The 13802-nt window shown below is 34.0% G+C and overlaps 1 protein-coding gene across 1 annotated transcript in view; it reads left to right on the forward strand.

The window, feature by feature from the left end:
- Positions 1 to 13802, forward strand: part of LOC111049926 — a 145206-nt gene that overhangs the window by 64397 nt on the left and 67007 nt on the right. The window contains exon 2 of the mRNA XM_039439692.1: positions 6281 to 6324. The gene's annotated coding sequence lies outside the window, so the exon portion shown is untranslated. The remainder of the gene's footprint in view (positions 1 to 6280; positions 6325 to 13802) is intronic.

Below are 13802 nucleotides of genomic sequence, written 5' to 3' on the forward strand. Positions count from 1 at the left end.
ATATCTATCTATCTATCTCTACTTTTAAGACACTCCCACAGAACCACTCTGTGGTCAGATTATTCTTATCAGCGTGGTATCCCTTTTAGCAAACCACAAAAGAGTTTGAATTTTTTTGCCTCAATCCCACAGAGTTTATAGAGCAGAATAGAGAAGTATACGGAGCTTAATTATCTAGACGCCATTGCAGAGCCACACCTGTCTGATAAGAGAATTGACCACTGTCTCAGATTCTCTGTCTCCTACCACATTTTCTCTATCACTACACTTCCTCTCTTTCTACCTCTATTTGTTTCTGTAACTAAATGGCTCTTTTTTGTCTCTTTTCTTGCGAAAATTCTGTAGGAGGGGCTACTATTTTTGCTATATCCATTCATAAAACGCTTAACAAGTAGATTGACTGATTTTCTTTCCAGAAAAGTATATGATAAGGGCCAAGCCACATGACGCGTTCTCTCAGGCGTTTTTGCACTGGTGGCGGACGAGTCGGTAGGGCAGAAAGCTATCCAATTTACTGATTACCAGCTGATTAGATTAGGCATTCGGGAATATGCTGATAATCAGCCAATCAGGGAGGTTGATTCTTCAATCTTCATTCTCTTTCTCTTTTTGTTGTTTTTCTTCATTCTCTTCTCCTTCTTTTTCTTCTTCTTCTCTTCTTTCTTCTTCTTCTCTTCTTCTTCTTCTTCTTCTTCTTCTTCTTCTTCTTCTTCTTCTCTTCTTTCTTCTTCTTCTTCTCTTCTTCTCTTCTTCTTCTTCTTCTTCTTCTTCTTCTTCTTCTTCTCTATCTTCCTCTCTTTTTTCACCTCATTTTCTCAATTTTCTCTCCCAATTCTGTCATTAGCTCCCTCCTATTTTCTTTTTCCTCTCTATTCTCTTATTCTTCTTTTTCTTATCCTTTATCCTTTCTCTTATACCTCTCATCTTGGGCTACTTCTGTCTCCAAATGTTTCTCTCAGACAATACAGTAGGTAAGCCCAGTTTTCTCCTAGTTCTGGAAAACAGTGTTGTGTTTCTCTTCCTATCTTATCTATGCAAGGCACCACTCACTCTTCCCAATATTCTCTCTACTTCTTCTTTTTCTTCTTCTTATTCTTCTTTTTCTTCTCCTTCTTCCTCTTTTCTCTCTTTTTTTCTTCTCTTATCCGTTATGCTTTGTCTCATCGCCGTCTTTCAAAACATGGAAACCTAATATTAATAGCCACTCACACTTAGTCCTCTGTCACTTGTTGAATAACAGAACTCTGATTCTCTTAAAACTGTCATCATTACTTCTAAATAACATGCTTATAGTCCCCATTAACCAAATGCTGACAATATTTGGAGTGAATCCAACTCTAGACCCGTGACTACTCAATTACTTAAATACTTAATTTTTGTGGATTTATGTGAAATTTTTTGTGATTGTGTAGGAAGATTTTTGTTTGGATTTGTATTTTTAAATTAATTGAACTGTTAAATTCAAAATTATTGTAGTACATACATTTTTTGGACTCGAAATAGTATGTGAATTAAGTTATCATTTACATAACCTCTAGACTGTGTATTCCAAATTAAGGTTTAAAGCAGTTTTGGGTGAATGCCTGTTGTTTTTACCTGCATTGTATCTATTGTCAATGAATAAATGAATGAATGAATGAACTACAGTATGGTATTTCTCTCAAAAAGGAGAGAATTGGCTATTTCATCTGTTTTCCAACAATATACAGTATCTGGGTTACCAAAATAAGGAATAGCCTTTATTGCTGTTGAACTGAACTGCTTCCTAGATAAGTAATTCTCGAAAAAATATTCTACTTGAGATATAGATAATGAGTGATATTGATAATAATTTCTTAGTAATGAGCTCAGATTTAGTCAAGTATTGAGGTACCTATTCCCATCGTCATATCCCTATAAGTCATGATATTATGAAGCTTTCAGCTCCTGTAATTTTTATTAGGATTAAATACTATAAATATTCATTACAATGATAAGATTAATATGTATTATAAGCATATATTAGCGAGATGGAAAAGCATAATTGACCGAGCGAAGTGAGGTCTTAGATTCAAGTCGACGGTTTGGCATTTCTCTTAATGTTTAAATGTTTATATGTTGCGCATTTACGGCGAAACGCGGTAATAGATTTCCATGAAATTTGACAGGTATGTTCCTTTTTAAATTAAGCGTCGACGTATATACAAGGTTTTTGGAAATTTTGCATTTTAAGGATAATATAAAAGGAAAAAGGAGCCTCCTTCATAGGTCAATATTAGAGTGAAAATCAGACTATAGAATTATTCATCATAAATCAGCTGTCGAGTTGACTATAAATTGCATGCCATGACGCATGCAATGACGCATGCAATTCAATATCTCAATGTAACTTGGTAAAAAATTAACAGCTGTGTAGACTATAAATTGCATGCCTCATTGCATGCCTCATTGAATCCAATTCTTATGCACTATTAAATAGGATGCAAAGAACTTATAACAGCACGTCTGGGCGCCTAGATGTCTTCTGGTTTTCTCGCGCTAAATTCCGGAAAGATTATATGATAATTATTAAATCTTGTGTAAGCATGATCTGATCAAATAAATAGTTAGGGTATCAGTGTGGATGTGCTTATGGTTTGGGACGTCGTTATAACTGCGCGAGGTCTACTGTTCACAGAACCAGTAGTTCTGTGAACAGTAGACCTCGCGCAGTTATAACGACGTCCCAAACCATAAGCACATCCACACTGACAAACATGTATATACCAGTATACATGAATAAAAGTGACAACAAAAGTTTCTTTCTTGAAAAATTTCTGGAAGATGTTAGAAGATGATATTTTGCCATCATACATTACAGAGAAATACTATAACATAAGTCCTAACACAACCACTGTATATTGAAAACCTATACAATCATCATACCAATATTCTTATTATAAGAAATTATAAATACTACTAATTCATTATTGAACGAATCTTTTTGTAGCTCTCTGATCTATGCAGTCATTTCTTGATACAGTATTACAATAATCACAAGAATGTTTTCAGCTCTCCTTAGAGTGATTGCTATTAATTTGAATAGCCTGATTTATAAAAGCTTCCGATCAGAAAACTCACGTTTTATTACTGCGTTCGACGAAATATACCATCAAATATAGTTTAAAACTGTGATTAAACTCAGAAATACTTCAATATTATGCCAAGAACAATCAATCGTCCATACTTCAGCTTTGAAGCGGCCATAAATATTAGAAGATTTATCGGAGAAATTCATCAGCTATTGCATGTAATTATCACGAATCTAGAATTAAAAGATTAAAAGTTCATATTTCAGCTTTGTAGAGGCTGTAAATATCACAAGATATCGGAGAAATTGATCAGTTATTGCATGTAATCATCACGAATCTACAATGAAAAAGATTGTAAGATTTTATTTCTGATGATTTCATATTAGAATTATTGTGGAGTTTAGTAAGTTACAAGGTCTTTCTGAAATTGTAGCTAATTTCCATCTAGAACCTAAAAAATGTTGTAAAGACTATCTCGGAAACGACGTAAAAATCCCAGCGTTACTTCAATTCTCTCTCTCTCTCCCTTTCTTGTGTTGAATGACGTTGATTGGCTAGCTCTCTTTCTCCTACGAGTGATAAAAGTTGGAGTGACAGCTCTCTCGGCCAATCACAGCACAGTACGCCGTTCTAGCCATACAGCCAATCAGAGACCTCTATATTCCAAAGTGTAGTTCCCATAGTACGTTAGACGTTATAGTGGCAGTATTTATATTGGCATTAGTGTTGCTATCCTTGTCTATCACTCAAAAAAGTAGATAGCTCTATCCTTCTCTAGCTCAGCAACGTCATCAGATTGTTTTAAACAATAAAATAACGTTAAGCCGTCGGTCCCGGCTGCCTAAAAAGCAGTCGTTAGGTCATGTCAGAGGCCCTGAAATTGATCAGTTGCGACCTGAAAACTCTGACACTAGACCTGAGCCAGCCAGGTCACACGATATTATTATTATTTAACAATAACATAAATAAATAAATATAATTGATTAACAAAATATTCAATATTATTTCTGAAAGTTAATTATTTAATCATTGAAAAATATGTTTCCTTGACGGATGAAATAAAATTGATTATTTGAATAAGGATGAATAGTTAATATTAGATATACCAGAATCACAATGATATCCTTTATAGAAGGCAGTGACAAGGCAGAGAATCGGCAACGCTGTTTTCCCATCTTTCTCCACTGCCATAATAACGTGGACCTCTCTATACTGTACAGGGTTATCATAAAAGAATGGTGCGGTTTCGAACATTGTTTAAAGAAAAACCAAATTACTTACAGTTAATGTTTTTTATTCACCTAATTTGTCGTCTGAAACAGTTTTTTTACATGATTAATAACTTTCAATAAGTGCGCCCTTAGTCGCTCGACAAATGTCCAAACGATAATAAATTTCTCTCTTAACATTCAATAACATTTCTTCGATCATGGTTGTCATTGGTTCTTTAATCCTGTTTTAAAGTGGTTCAGTTCGCGATTTCTTGTGAATAAACAATGTTTTTGATGTAAATTTACAAGAAAAAATCTACCTGAACCACTTAAAAACAGGATTAATGAAGCAATGACAACCATAACCATGAAATGTTAGCGAATGTTTGGAGAGAAATTGATTATCGTTTGGATATTTTGTCGAACGACTAAAGGCCCATATTTAAATTTATCAATTATGTAAAAAACTGCCTGAGACGACAAATTGAATGAATAAACAACATCAACTGTAAGTAATTTGGTTTTTCTTTAAACAATGTTCGAAACCGCACCATTCTTTTATGATAACTCTGTATAACCAATCATGTATCTTGAATTCTGTATCGTTTCCACGTATGACAAATCAGTTTTGTTTCCTCCCATGTCTGACAAATTAATTAAAATCAATTCCTATTCTAAACTACAAGATGATTTCCACCAATTATGTAATTTACATGTTCCATGCTCATGTTACATGTCTGAGTGTTGAATGATGACTTCTCGTGAAGTGACAGTCATTTGCCCGAAAGCCTGATTATGTAAATAACAAGAAAAACTTGTTATTCTGCTATGAAATGCTCAAAGGCTCAAACCAAATAATGTCAATAATTTTTGTGCAAGCTGAGGTATCTCTAAATATGTTTAGTCATCGGATAGTGCAAGACTTTCTCTTGTTATTGTCATAGAATTACTCTGAAATTATATTTCAGTTATTATTTCAATATAATACAATAATATTTCAATATCCAGTTTTTAAATTGTTAATTGTTGTGAAATTGTTGAGGATTATCTCTTGACTGTGATTCATTAGAGGAATTTGATCATCTTCATTCTTGAACTACTGTTCCAACCTCTACAGTGAGGTCCACGTTATTGACCGAGCGAAGTGAGGTCTAAGATTCAAGTCGACGGTTTGGCATTTTTCTTAATGTTTAAATGTTTATATGTTGCGCATTTACGGCGAAACGCGGTAATAGATTTTCATGAAATTTGACAGGTATATTCCTTTTTTAATTGCGTGTCGACGTATATACAAGGTTTTTGGAAATTTTGCATTTCAAGGATAATATAAAAGGAAAAAGGAGCCGCCTTCATACGCCAATATTAGAGTAAAAATCAGACTATAGAATTATTCATCATAAATCAGCTGACAAGTGATTACAGAGATGTGTGGAGAAGCCAGTCTATTGCTGTATTTCCATAAGGTCTACATTTTCAATCAGGTACTTGTGGATGAGAATACTGCGCGAGGTCTACTGTTCACAGAACTACTAGTAGTGGAAGGATTCGATAAACATTATTGATGTTGCTATCATTCGACAAAGCCGATAGCCCTTTCCTTTTCTAGCTCCGCAACGTTGTCAGATCATTTTTTTAACAATGTAGAAATATAAAATACTCGTGAAATGATTTATCTCAATTATTATGCACATTATATTATAATTTAACAGGATTGAACAGTTGATATTACTTCAGATATACAGGTATCAGCTATCCTCTATAGAAGGCAGTAACAAGGCAGAGAATCGACCCACGCTTTTCCCCAACCTTCCTCCACTGACATTATAACGTGGACCTTACTATATAGCAAATAGCAACCCTTTTTTCATACGTTTTGAGACTGGTTGACCCACATTTTTGTGAAAACTATTGAAGCCTTGTTCAAAGAAAATTATTCCTTTGATGAGGATAAAAAATGATTGCATAAAATAATATCTGTCTTGTTCAGTGAATAATCTGAATCTATTCTCTTTCTTTCAGATATTTGGATACTTGGATAATGGAATAACTCACATACACTGAAGGTAAGAGAACATGGGCTATATTAATAAAATTCGAATAAAAAACTCTTGTATTGAATACATAATTATGTGAACAACATCATGGAGGTGGGATATCAGATCAGTCTAGATTACTGAAAACTCTTGTACTAAATGCATATTATGTGAACTATATCTTGAAGGTAGGAGATGAGAACAGTCTAGATTACAGCTAACGGTTTTTAAAAAGATTCTCCAATGCTTGTTAGACGATTATTATTGAAAATTGAATAGTTATTCAATATCTAATAGTCTAGTCAGCTAGAAATAGATAACTTGTGTAGCTAGTTGAGAATAGATTTAATAAGATTCACTTTCAACCAACTGACAATATTCTTAACAACTTTTTCCTTTGAGCCAATGCTGGCTCATTGAAATAAATCTCACTTCAATATAACGTGGTTTGAAATGGAAAGTCTATGGCCCGGTAGCACAAAAGCTAGTTGAACTTTAACCGTAATTAATTGCACGAGAACCTATCACAGAAGGCCTTTTTGATAAGACGGCGTCACTGATTGGATCTCGTGGAATCAATCACGATTGAAATTCAACCGGCTTTTGAGCAACCGGAAGTTACAGCTAGAAATTTGCGTCAAATACTGTTCATTTGTGTTTAAAAGAAGAAAGCAGACTGCTTCTGAACACTTTCATGAATTCCTAAACAAATTCCACCTTTGTTTTTTGTCCCATTTCGAATTTTCTCTACATTTTTTGTCCGAAAATGAACTACTGTTGACATAACAAAGACAGGACATCAGTACAGTGAACTTGAATGAAAATTGCTTTCATTGTGTAGTGAAAATCATTTGAGACTTGCAGCATTGGTTGACTGGAAAGCATTAAATGTTTTTATAGGGAATTCTGTCAGTTGGAATGAATATCACTACAGAAAATTCTGACCTGCTGATCAATTTTCAACAGAAATGTGATAACTCATTGTTTGTGAGATAATTTGCTTAGAAAAGAAAATTGTTTTTCAAAGGTTTTCCTTCTGTGGATTGTTCAAGTTTCCAATTGATTATCAGTGTAAATAGATTTACAATTATACATTGTAATTACAATGAATTACAGTTAATTCATTTGTGTTATCTGTTAATGCCCGGTTGCACGTATGTCAGGTAAATTTAGTCACGATTAACTCCGCTCTCTAAGAAAATAAAGGCAATTCAATTCAATTCAGTTCAACCTCTGATAACTGACATACGTCCAGTGAATTCAACCACGATTAACCTCTGATAACTGACGTACGTCTAGTGAGTTTATCCTCGATCAACAACAAATTAACGTATGTCTACTGAATTAACCTCGATTAACCACGATTAACCGCTGGTTGCGATTTCGTCCGCTTCTATTATTGCCTATGTTAGATGACGTCACTCAATCACGGCTAAATACGACAGCTATTCGTGAAACTGGGGGTAATAGATTCGTTTGATGTGCTCAAAATGCTTTGATTCATGTCATTAAGCTGCGTTTTCACCAAACTTACAAACAACATGTTTATTTTTCTGTTCTTATAGATTCTATTAGATTAAACGGAACTTGACAAACACATATCCTCATCATGTGTATGATAAGTTTTCTTCTTTTTCCTTGCCTTTTTCTTATTATTTGGGGTCGGCTCTCCTGGATGTTAGTCGCCAGTGATTGCGATCTTGGGTCGTCTCTGGCGTTAGTTGCAATTGCAATTTTCTCATATCCCTAAGCACTAGTGCATCGATGTTAGGCGTGGTCGGCCTCTGCGCCTTGGCCCACGTGACTCTATCTCCACCACTTTTCTAGTCATGGTGTATGATAAGTTATGTTCAATCTAATAGAATCTATAAGGACGGAGAAATAAACATTTTCTTTATAACTTTGGTGAAAACGCAGATTTACAATTATCACTATAAAGACACTACGTTTCAATAAATAGGATAAAGACAACTCAGTTTTAATACTTTGTAGCTACAATACCTTCAAACCATACTTCTACCAAAACTTCTGGAATCATTGAACTCATTAATTTTTTTCCATAACCTGTCCCTACTTTTCTATTCCGTTCATTGAACCCTCCTATGAGGATTATTTATCCAAATCATTCCATCAAATACGATCTACAGAGCTGATATAATCATGAATCATCCATTCTCAACTTCTTATTCTATTAAACCATAACCTATAGATTACATCTAAACCTTGTCTAGCCATGTCTTACTTATGCCTCATTCTAATTTATATGTTATCAGCTATGTTCAGTAGTTCAGATCTGTCCCAAGTCCGAGCTAAGTCTGAACGAAGCCCTCGCTAAGTCTGGGTCAAGTCTAGACAAGTCCAAAGCTCGCTTATTGCTTTAGAGAGTTTATTAGTTGGATAAGATTATGTAACAACCCGCTTTTAAATGCTATTCAACCTCTTAAACGTTTCAAATCTTGAATTTATCACCTCTAACCGCTTATAAATCGATAGTAGACTTGAAATATATGCAGCAGTAAGCTGCTCGGTTGTGGTAATGTGTTTGTACGGTCCTTTATCTTATTAACAGATTCAGATATGATTTAGATAATAGATAAAGGGAGAAAACCTAGAAGGAAACTATAGTGAAATCTACGTTTCAATGGCAGTTGAGATAGAAGAACAACGTTGCCGATCTTCTGTTTTGTCAATGCCTTCTATAGGCGGCAGCTGATACAGGTTTATTGATGTAATATTAACTGTTCATTATCGTTTGAAATTATCATTTATATTTTAATTAGCAAGAAATTATATTTTTCAATAATTTTATATTGAGTATGAAATATTTGCTCAAAGATCAAATCTTGATGAGAACTAGATAATAACCAGTCCCGTCCAGGTTACTGAATTATTTAAATATTTCTACAAATATTTTTTTTAATCAATTGAAGTTAAAATTCTAGCGCTTTTCATGTCCTATTCAGTTATGAACCCGGGTACATAGGGTTAGTTTGGTTTATCTATAAAAGCAGAATAAGCATGAAGAGCATCTTCAATATCGAGATCCATGTTCATTTATTTATTTGGTTAGCACAAACAATACAATGATCGAGAAAGAAAAACAGGCTATTGCCTAAAACTTTTCTAATTTTCTAATTTAGTTCCAAATTGTCCAAATATTATATATACGTCATGTCCATTTCAATTCATACACCAAATCACAATATAAGAATATAGATTGGAATAAAACAAACAATTTTAAATTTGGATAGATTGATAGTAAAACTTTCGTAAAAACATGAAACAAACTTTAAATTCACAAAATAAAGAATGAAACCACTCAAATTTTGAGCTCGAAAATAGAAATAACATTGATGAAATATTTTGCTATCAATTCTACATTGCTAAAAGACGATATAGCAACAGAGAAAAGCGAGAAAGGGATAGAAAATTGTTTGGGATCAAACGAGGCAGAGAGAACGAAATATGGGGAGAGGCTGAATTTGATAAAGATAATAACATTAAACTGATGAAAATAGAATATGTTGAAAGTAAATCTAAGAAAATAAGGAAGAGGAAGAAGAGGGAAAACGGATGTTAATGACAAGTATGTAAGAGAGAAAACAAAGAAAGGTTTGATGATAAAAGAGAAGTAAAGGAGTGAGAGATCATAAAGAGTATATAGAGAAGAGAACATATTAATATAAATGTGTGAAGAATATGACAATAATTGTAAAGATTAGAGGCAAAAGAATAGAGAAAAAGAATTGAAAGAAATGGAAGAGAATAAAACAAGAATAGTGATTCGATAAATGTAGAAGGAAGAAAAACTAAATAAGAGAGTGATGAATACTATATATTTCATTTAAGTGGAACATAAAGTCAGTATGAAGGGAGAGATTATGCTAAAATGTGAAAATATGGATGAATACATAATTGAGATAATATAAAACAATATAGAGACAAATGTAATTGAAGAAATTGAAAGTGAGGAGCCTGAAGAATTTATAAACATGAGTGTGTGAGAGAGAAAAAAGATAACATCTGTAACTTATATAAGGAAGTAGAGAATGAAGACTCATATATGGCATTTCTGGATCTATAATGAGAAACCAGTTTACAAGTATGTAGATATATTTTGTATTGAGAAATCCTGTCTCGTATAACCACTGATTTCAATTTTATTATTCAAGTAGCCGAGTTGCATTCACTATCTCTTTCCAATATCTTACTGGGTATTGCAGCTGAAGAATACTACTATCTCTTTCTGATATCTTACACTTTCACTCTTACTGGTATCTTTAACGAGGGTAGAATAACATGGAGAATATACAGGGTGTATCCAGAAGGTGTTCTTAGGGATAACATCCACAGTATTATCATAGATACATGGGGGGAGAATGACATAATATTTTTGTAAAATTCTTTATATTATAATAGAAGCGATTGGCACTCACCACTCACTGACTGACTGACTCACTCACTCGCAGAACTAAAAATATACCGGACCAAAAACGTTCAATTGGTAGGTATGTTCAGTTGCCCTTTAGAGGCGCACTAGAAATCTTTTGGCAATATTTTAACTCTAAGGGTGGTTTTTAAGGGAGTTCGTCTTTCAGCATGGTATATCTCTTATTCTCTTAATATAATTGAAAAATGCCCATATCATATTTTAATATAGAACTATAATCTAGACAGAGTACCTCTTCGAACAGTTGTTAACTGGTAACCAAATTAATAATTTTGTCAGGTTGGCATTAAGTTGAGTTGACTTTGTTAGGTTGGCACCAAGTTGAAGATTGAAATGCATTTATAGAGGAAAATTGATTGGGCACTACTACTTTCAATCAGAGCTATTCCTGGGAATATTATATTACTAGCCGTCAGGCTCGCTTCGCTCGCCATATCCGTTTAGCCAGACGTTTAGTCTGGACCCCCGACTGGATCGTCCTAACGTATGATAAAAATGCTCAAATGAAAAATGCAGGCGAGCGAAGCGAGCCTGCTGATCTCATTCTTGGACGATCCAGTCGGGGTCCAGGGGGCGGAGCCCCCTGGCTAGACGGATATGGCGAGCGAAGCGATCCTGACGGCTAGTATGCCTTATAATCTTGAAAAGATACATTAAAGCTCCTTATGTATCTTTTCGGATGCAACACGTTGCTTCTGAGAAGATACAAAAGAGCATCTGTTGCTTGTGGAAAGATACATTATAGTGAGGTCACGTTATAATGGCAGTGTTTGATTAGCAATGGTATTGCTATCCTTGTCTATCATTCAACAAAGTGGATAGCGCTATCTCTTCCTCGCTTTGCTCTGTTGCCAGATCGTCTTTTAACAATGTAGAATTCATAATTAATTAACAAAATATTCCATCTTAATCATGAGAATTCATTATGAAATTGTTGAAAAATATAATCTATTGCTTATAAATATAATTTTCCTACACCTACTGTCTAAAGTACTTACTTTACTCCCTGAAACATAATACTAAAGTGTCACTTTTTCGCTCCCGGTAGTAAAAAACAGAAAAACTCCCTAGGGAGGAAAAGTGACTCCATTTAAATAACATGGGAAGCATATCTTTTTTAAAAACTTACATTGTAATAGGTTAGAAGGTCTAAGCTCAGATGAGAAAGCATAATAGAGGTGTCTGTCATTGAGTCACTGAATTCAATACCACAACCAGAAATTTGATCAACTCATGAAATATATGTTTGTATGAATATCTTATATCAGTAGACGATAAAAATTTATACAATTTTTAAAATATTTTATTCTATTCAAAATATCAGCCAACAAATATTTTTGATCTGCAATTCAAATCTGAGCCGCGTGATCTGGAGTCATCCATTTTTGGTAGCTGCCCAGATGATAATATAATTGTTACAATTGATCAGCTATATAAGGCATTGACAAGACAGAGTATCGGCAACGTTGTTCTCCTATCTTCCTTCACTGCCATTATAACGTGAACCTCACTATAGGTTTGAAGAGTATCAACATACTATAATGAGGTCCAAGTAATGATGGCAGTATTTGATCAACATTGGTGAAAACAAGATAGAAAACATATTCATCATTACCAATACAGTATCCCAAGAATCTTCAAATCATGAAGTGTTTGCTATTAATTTCAACAGTCTGATTATAAAATTAAAGCTTTCGATCAGAAAACTCATGTTTTATTAATGCTTCGACGAAAAATGCCATCAATTATAGTTTAGAACTGTACTTGCATTTAGAAATTACTTTAATACTATGTCATGAACAACGTTGTTCTATCTTTCTCCACTGCGTGGAGCTCACTATAGATAGGCCTATCATACTATCCCGTTAATCATAATCATGGTACAGGCTTCATCAGAGGATCATCTACAATCAAGGAGATAAAAGAAAAGACATACAATTTGAAGCAATGAAGATAAAAAAAGAAGAACTTCACCTTCTTGGAGAAGAAAGAGAATGATGAGATGGAGGAGGTAGTTGATGATGATCATGAAGAAGAGAAGAAGAAGAAGAAGGAAGATACAGGAGAAAGGAGATGAAGAAGAAGTAGAAGATGATGAAGAAGAGGGGGGAGGAGGAGAAGAAGAACAGTTTAAAGCAATGAAGATAAAAAAGAGAAGAAGGAGAAGAAAGAGAAAGAGAAGGATTAGATGAAGAAGTAAGTTGATGATGATCATGAAGAAGATTGATTGATTGATTGAGTACTTTATTTATGTAGATTACAATATATACTGGCTTATACACTTATATACAATAGCTTACAATACAGCAAAATTATAGATGAATTTACATAATATAGACTAAGAAAATAATTATTGAACTGTATATTGATATGAAAAAGCAATTTGTAATATAATAATTATATTGTTATGCATCTACATAAATTGGCGGAGCTTTGGACATATCAATGTCCATTCTTCGGAAAGAATATTAAAAATATCCTCCTCACTAACTCTCTACCAAAAGTAAAAGAAGAAGAAGAAGAAGAAGAAGAAGAAGAAGAAGAAGAAGATGAAGAAGAAGAAGAAGAGAAGAAGCAGAAGAAAAGGAAGAATGTTGATGATGAAGTGATGCATTGAATGCACTTTGAGAGGATAGGATGGGATTATAACAATGTAACTTCACTTGACTAGGAAGAGCACATTGACTAGTCATGGACTTGACTTTCATCCTTCATGGACCAGGGAGTTCATCAACCTCTTCCTCATTTACTGTCTCTCTCTCTTTATTCCTGCCTCTTCTCACTCTCTATTTCTCTCACTCAAGCTGTACTCTACTCTCATTTTTCAACCTACACCAACGTGAAGAAGGTTTTATCTCTATGCAGGTAATAATGCCATTGCATCAACCCTCACTTACTCTCTCTCTCTCTCTCACACAAACTTTTTCTTTATTCTTTCTATTCTCTGTCTTCCTTTTTCTCTGCTCTACACTCTCTCTTTCTCTCACTCCTTGAGTCCCTATCAGTACACTTCTCTCTTTTTTCAACCTATACCAACGTGAAGAGAGTTTTAGCTCTA

The sequence above is a fragment of the Nilaparvata lugens genome, chromosome 13, assembly GCF_014356525.2.
Source record: "Nilaparvata lugens isolate BPH chromosome 13, ASM1435652v1, whole genome shotgun sequence".
Classification (NCBI taxonomy): Eukaryota; Metazoa; Arthropoda; class Insecta; order Hemiptera; family Delphacidae; genus Nilaparvata; species Nilaparvata lugens.